The following is a 6,001-nucleotide window of genomic DNA, read 5'->3' as shown; positions in this document are numbered from 1 at the left end:
TGTGAAGACTTCTGCGGTGCAATGACTTCTAATGTTTTAATTTAGATTTTTTCCTTATTTATTTTTTAATTAATGTTAATGATGCCGATTAAAATATCAAAAAAGTTAATTTATTTGTTGCGCAAAAACTACAGGTTTCGTGCAGCTTGTCTTTTTTTTATGTAGAAATTCATTCGTACAGGTCTACGAGTGGTTTCTTAAATTATCTTTTCTAATATAAAAAAGTGCAAAGTTTATTGCGGCTCATTTTCAAACAAACCTGACGCCTAGAAGTCGTTAAAATTTGACAAAAGGATCGATTTAAAAACGAATTCTCTGAAATTCAATCCGTTTGACGCTTTTTCTCGAGACAAATATCAATAACAATTACGCGAATTAAATTGAATGGAAACGAAATGACACACGGCGAAATTAAATTTATTTTTTTTTCACTTCGAAACATTCCAAACGGCGGAAAACTCAAGGAGCACCGGAGGAAAATTGTGTCAAAAATATTTTCCACATTACACGACTTTTATTTGATTTTTTTGATTTATAATCTCCTGAAGCGTGTTGTGACACACGTTTATCTCGAATTTCACCTGACGTGAGATGAGGTAAGAAATGGCATCATTACATGGTCTTTTATGATTTTTTTTTGTAATGGTAAAAAATTGTCATGGAGTCAAAAAGTTTTTTTTTCTTTTCGCTCGTCGCGTTACAAGCCTTTAATTGGTTTTGGAAGATATATTTTTTACAGGTACAAAATATTGATGCGTATACGCACCTTTTTGAACAGCTGTCAGGAAATGTTTAATGGTTTTCTGCGAAATGAAGACCGTTTGCAGGCTGCTAGTTACTTCTTGAGTTGTGAGAAATTTTGGGTTCTCGTAATTAACTGAAAATAGAAAAAATAAAAAAATTATTAATTTTTATTAAATTTTAATATATTTTAATTTTTTTTTTAATTTTTAATTTTATTTAATTAAAATAATTAATTTTTTATTTTTAATTTCTTGAGTATTTTTTTTTTAATTTTAAAATTTATTAAGATTTAAAAATATTTTTTAATTAAAAAAAATATATTTCTGTAATTTTAGTTAAGTCTAAGTAAAAATGTCTAGAAAAGGTAAAATTTTGTTTACAAAAAAATTTTAAATTTTATTTTTTGAGTACAAATTTATTTTATTAAAAATTATTTATCAAAAAAAATTAGATTAAATTAATATAAGTAAAAAAATAAAATAATCTGAATAATAATTAATTAAATTCATTTAATAAAAAGATTTTTTTTATTTTAAAAATTCTTAAAAATTTATTCTTCTGTAAATATTTTTTGATAAAAAATCTCCATATAAAAATTAAAAAAAATTATCAGGATTTTTGAAACTTTATATTTTTAAAATTTATTTTTTTTTATTTGTTTATGATTTTAATTTATTTTTAATGAAATTTTTGAATTTTTTTTTTTTTTAAATCCATACTTAAATTTTTAATTTATTTATTTAATTAATATTTGAAGAATTTAATTTTTTTATTTAATTTAATTTAATAAATTTAATCATTCAATTTTTTGAAAATTCTTAAATTCATGATTTTTTAAATTTTTATTTGCGAAACATTAATTTTTTACATTTCAGGTAAGACTTCGCTAAAAAAAATTGCGAACTCCTTAATAGAAGTATCAAACAAAAGACAGATGCGTGATTTTTGGTCATTGCGTAAAAAAACCTTTTTTTTTCTAGCATCATGTAAGCTCTTTTTTATAGTTTCCTGATTCAATCACACCTTTAACGACATCATCAATAACAACAAGTCAAGGTTAAAACTCGTTGCTTAGAACGCTGTAAAAATTCAAAAAAAAAACCAAACCAGGAAATTAGACGTGCGTTCTCTCGGCTATAATACGCATTTTTACGAAGCCCTTCATTATCTCCATCTACCATGCTCTACGTCTCTAAATTATTAATGAATTCAAAAATTCAAGTCATATTTATCTTTGTTCGGACCACGTAATTCGCTGCCGAGTGTGTGAGTGCGTACGAAAAGTTGAAGTTGATGGAGCAGCTAAAAAAACGCACAAAAAAACTGCGTTGCTAAAACCAGTTTTCGGGCCCTTTTATGAAGCAGGAAAAAAACTCGTGTGTAGGTATTTAAACACACACCAGCAGCATGGAAAAAAAGAGCTTGAAGTTCAAAGTCATTAAAATGTCCAAATATACAGCGCGCGGTGTTGTGAACGGAAAAAAACCACGATCATGATTATATTTTGTGGTCGTTCTATTTGCAAGAACTAGTCGAAAGATTTTTTTTGTGGGCCATATATTAGAATGTAACTCGGTCCATTTGAATGCTAATTTGTGTAATAAATGTGTGTCTGAAGCGGGTTGTCTTACAGCTTGTGAACGCATGAAAAGCGAAATAAATTAAGAATCTGATCGTTTTTTTTTTCGTTGTTGTAATTTATGTAAATGATCAAGGTAAGTCATCTATCTCGTAGAAAAATAGTGAAGAATGGCATGCAAAAAAGTGCGTATGTTCCTACACGTGTGGAAGGTGTTTGAAAGAGAAGAGTTATTCAACTTTAAGGGATTTTTTAAATTAATTTTTAAATAATTTTTTTTTAATTATGAAATAAAATTATTTTCAAAACATAAATCACTAAAATAAATAATAAATAAATGTTAAAATTAATTAAAATATTTTTTAATTTTTTTTATTAAAATTTTATTCATAAATAATTTAAAAAAAATATTTTGTTCATTAAAATTAAAATAAAATAATTTAAAATATTTTTAATAAATATTTAAATAAAAATTATAAATAAAAATAATTAAAAATAAATAAATAAAAAATAATAAATATTTAATAACTTCACAACTTTAATAATATTTTATTAAAAATTTTATTTTTTATTTCATTGTTTTTTTATTTAATTTATTTTAAGCTGATGCTCAGCTAAAAAAAAAACGACTGATGTGAAAAATGTCATAAAATTTACCAAAATGATAGATTTTAATGATATACAAATTTTAACATTTTAATTTTTATTATTATTTTTTATTTCATTTTTTAATTTATTTTATCGATTTTTTTTATAAAAGTGGTTTAAAAATTTAATAATAAATTAATAATAATAAAAAAAAATATTTATATATAATTTTTTACTCAAATCTTATTAGCTTAACACGGAAATAAATGAACAAAAAAAAAAAAAAATTTATTTATTTATTTAAAAAAAATAATTATTATTTATTTTTATTTATTTTTAAAAAATAAAAAAAACAATTAAATATTTCCTTTAAAAAATAATTTCATAAAATTTCCTTTAAAAATTAATTTCATAAAATTAAATGAAAAATTATTAAAAAAAATCTCTTTAGCAAATTTCCATAAAACAATATTAAATAATCAATATAATTAAATTAAAAATAATCTTTAGAAATTTTAAAATTATTTTTTGCTTAAAAAATTAAAAAAAGAAATAATTTTTAAAATTATTAAAATAAAAAAATTATTAAAATTTATTTTTCAAAAACACTTTTAAACCTCAAATCTCACTTAAACCACCCTTCCAAATGTAAATTTCGTCAAAAAAAAAATTAATGCCTACTCCTCTTTCATGTAACATCATCATCAACAAAACAACAACAAAAAAATCTTCGATCAAAAGAACTGGAGGCCATAAATAAAAGACGAATGTCATCCTACATGAATATAAATGATTTTTCAATCAAATTCTCATCTCTATAATTCTAGTTCGCCACGCACAATTCTCACGCGTATTGCAGCGATACGCACAATCGTCGCTTTATTATTTTAAATATTTTGCATGAAAACCTGTTCTGCTCGGTTCGAAAAAAAAATTTTTTTTTATGGGTACGCACCAAAAAATATTTCCAATATAATTGAATTCAATCAAGTTTGATTTCAATCAAGTTGCGAACGACGCAAGAGGACAGCACAAAATTTCGTATTTTGAGGCGGTGACACGTTGTACCGTTCTCGTTTTGTGTGATGAGATCAGACCCAAGACACCGGAGGAATGAGGCATTTAATTATAAATTCATAATGTTTATGATTCGAAATTGTTGTCGTTACATCAGTGCAGGAATATTTGAATATTTTGCGAATAATTAGCGCATGCTGCTGCTTTTTATTTGTTTGTTTGTTCTATTTTTGTGTTTTTTGTTTATTTTGCGAGCGTTTTAAAGGATTTTTCGAGTTGCCTCGAGCCGACATTTAATTTGAATATTGAAACACGTGCATCACGTTCTGCCTCGTAGATTAGTTCAAACTTTTTTTTCGGCGTTTGTAGTGCGGAATTAATGAAGGGAGAAAAAAGCTCAGGTGTTTCGGGCAGAAAAATGGAGTTGCCGTGTTGATTTTAATTTATTGAGGACATGAAAGCAGGACAAAGTTTAAATCCTTTCTTCGCAACAACAAAATTGGGAATTGTTGTTTTCGTCACCGAGATAAAGGCACGAAAAAATAAAGTTTTTGAACCACATTTGAGTTGGTTGGCTAAGTCAGAACTGTGAAAAATTGTTGTTTTGCAAACAAAAGTAATTTTGAACCATGAAATTAATTTTTACGCAAAATATTTTTTTCTAAAAATTTATCTTTTGTCAAAGAAATTTTTTTCAAATGAGGATAAAAATTTTCCTTTCCAAAAATTTAAATATTCAAAATTAAAATTTAAAAATTATTAAAAAATAAAATTAAATTTTCAGAATTCTTCTTTAGAATATTGAGTTAAAATTTTATTTATTTTATTTTATTTTTTATTTTTTGATTTAAAGAATATTTTATTATAATTATTTTAGTTTAATTTAATTATTTATTTAAATATTTAAAAAATATATCAGACGGTGAAAAATTTTTTATGAATTAAATTAATTGTATTTTAACTATTTTTAAGAATTTTTATTATTTTTAGTTTTAAATCTTCAAAAATTTTTTTTTTAATTTTTTTTTTAAATTTGAGCTTTAAAAAGCTTTAAATTTGTACATAATTTAATTTTTTGATTATTTAATTTATTTGTAATTTAAATTCTCAAAAAATTTAAATTTTTAAGATTTTTGTTTTATTTTGAAATTAATTTAAAAAATTTGTTTTTTTTTAAAATAAATTAATTAACTTTAAATTAATTAAAATAAAAATTTAATATAACTTAATTTTTAATTTAATTTAAAATTTATTTTAATTAATTTTATTTAATAATTATTTAAAATTAATTTAAAATAATTTTCAAGGAATTTTTATAATTTTATTTTAACAAAAAAACTTCAAATATCTAAAAAAAATTTTTTTTTTCTTTCACCAATTTTTTAATTGAAGAAGAGAAATACATCGCCCATTTCTCGAGACCAAACTTGCAAAAAACGAAATTTTCATAGAAAAGTAAAATAAATAAAAACTACACACACACACTGAAATTCTCTTCGAAGCAAATGTGTCCTTGAACGAATTTTCAACTTATTTTTCCCCTTACGACAAACACACAACTCTAGTTGACTTGCCGCCTGATTCCTTCCTGTCTTCCACTTAAGCTTTGCCGTGTGCTGTTCGCGTTGCGTCGCCGTACATTGCCAAGCCATGCCATTGTCGTAAAGCATGTCTCTATCCATTAAAAATATCATTTACATTATTATGTTGTCACATACTGCTGTTGCTGCTGCTGCTGCTCCTTGCCGCTTGCAAAAGATATTTCGCTCCGTGCGTCGTCGTGCGAACGAGAGAAAAATGGAAAATACATTAAAAAGCAGTGGATTGGCATGATGTAGTACGGTTGTGTGCTTTATTTTTGAAAATGGCATGAAATAACGAGCAGCAAGCAGCACAAAATAATAATAATAATGCGATATTTCTATCTAGGAACGAACCTCTTGCCTCCCTTGTGTGACGTTCTTTAATGTATTTGGGTATGGAAGAACGACGAGCGGCGTTTTCGGTGTACGACAAACACAGTCAGTGGTTTAAAAGTTTTTGTTTGAAAGTGAAAGTAAAAAAAAATAACGT

The sequence above is a fragment of the Culicoides brevitarsis genome, chromosome 2, assembly GCF_036172545.1.
Source record: "Culicoides brevitarsis isolate CSIRO-B50_1 chromosome 2, AGI_CSIRO_Cbre_v1, whole genome shotgun sequence".
Classification (NCBI taxonomy): domain Eukaryota; kingdom Metazoa; phylum Arthropoda; class Insecta; order Diptera; family Ceratopogonidae; genus Culicoides; species Culicoides brevitarsis.
The sequence above is the reverse complement of the archived record's forward strand: the minus strand, read 5'-3'. Positions refer to the sequence as shown.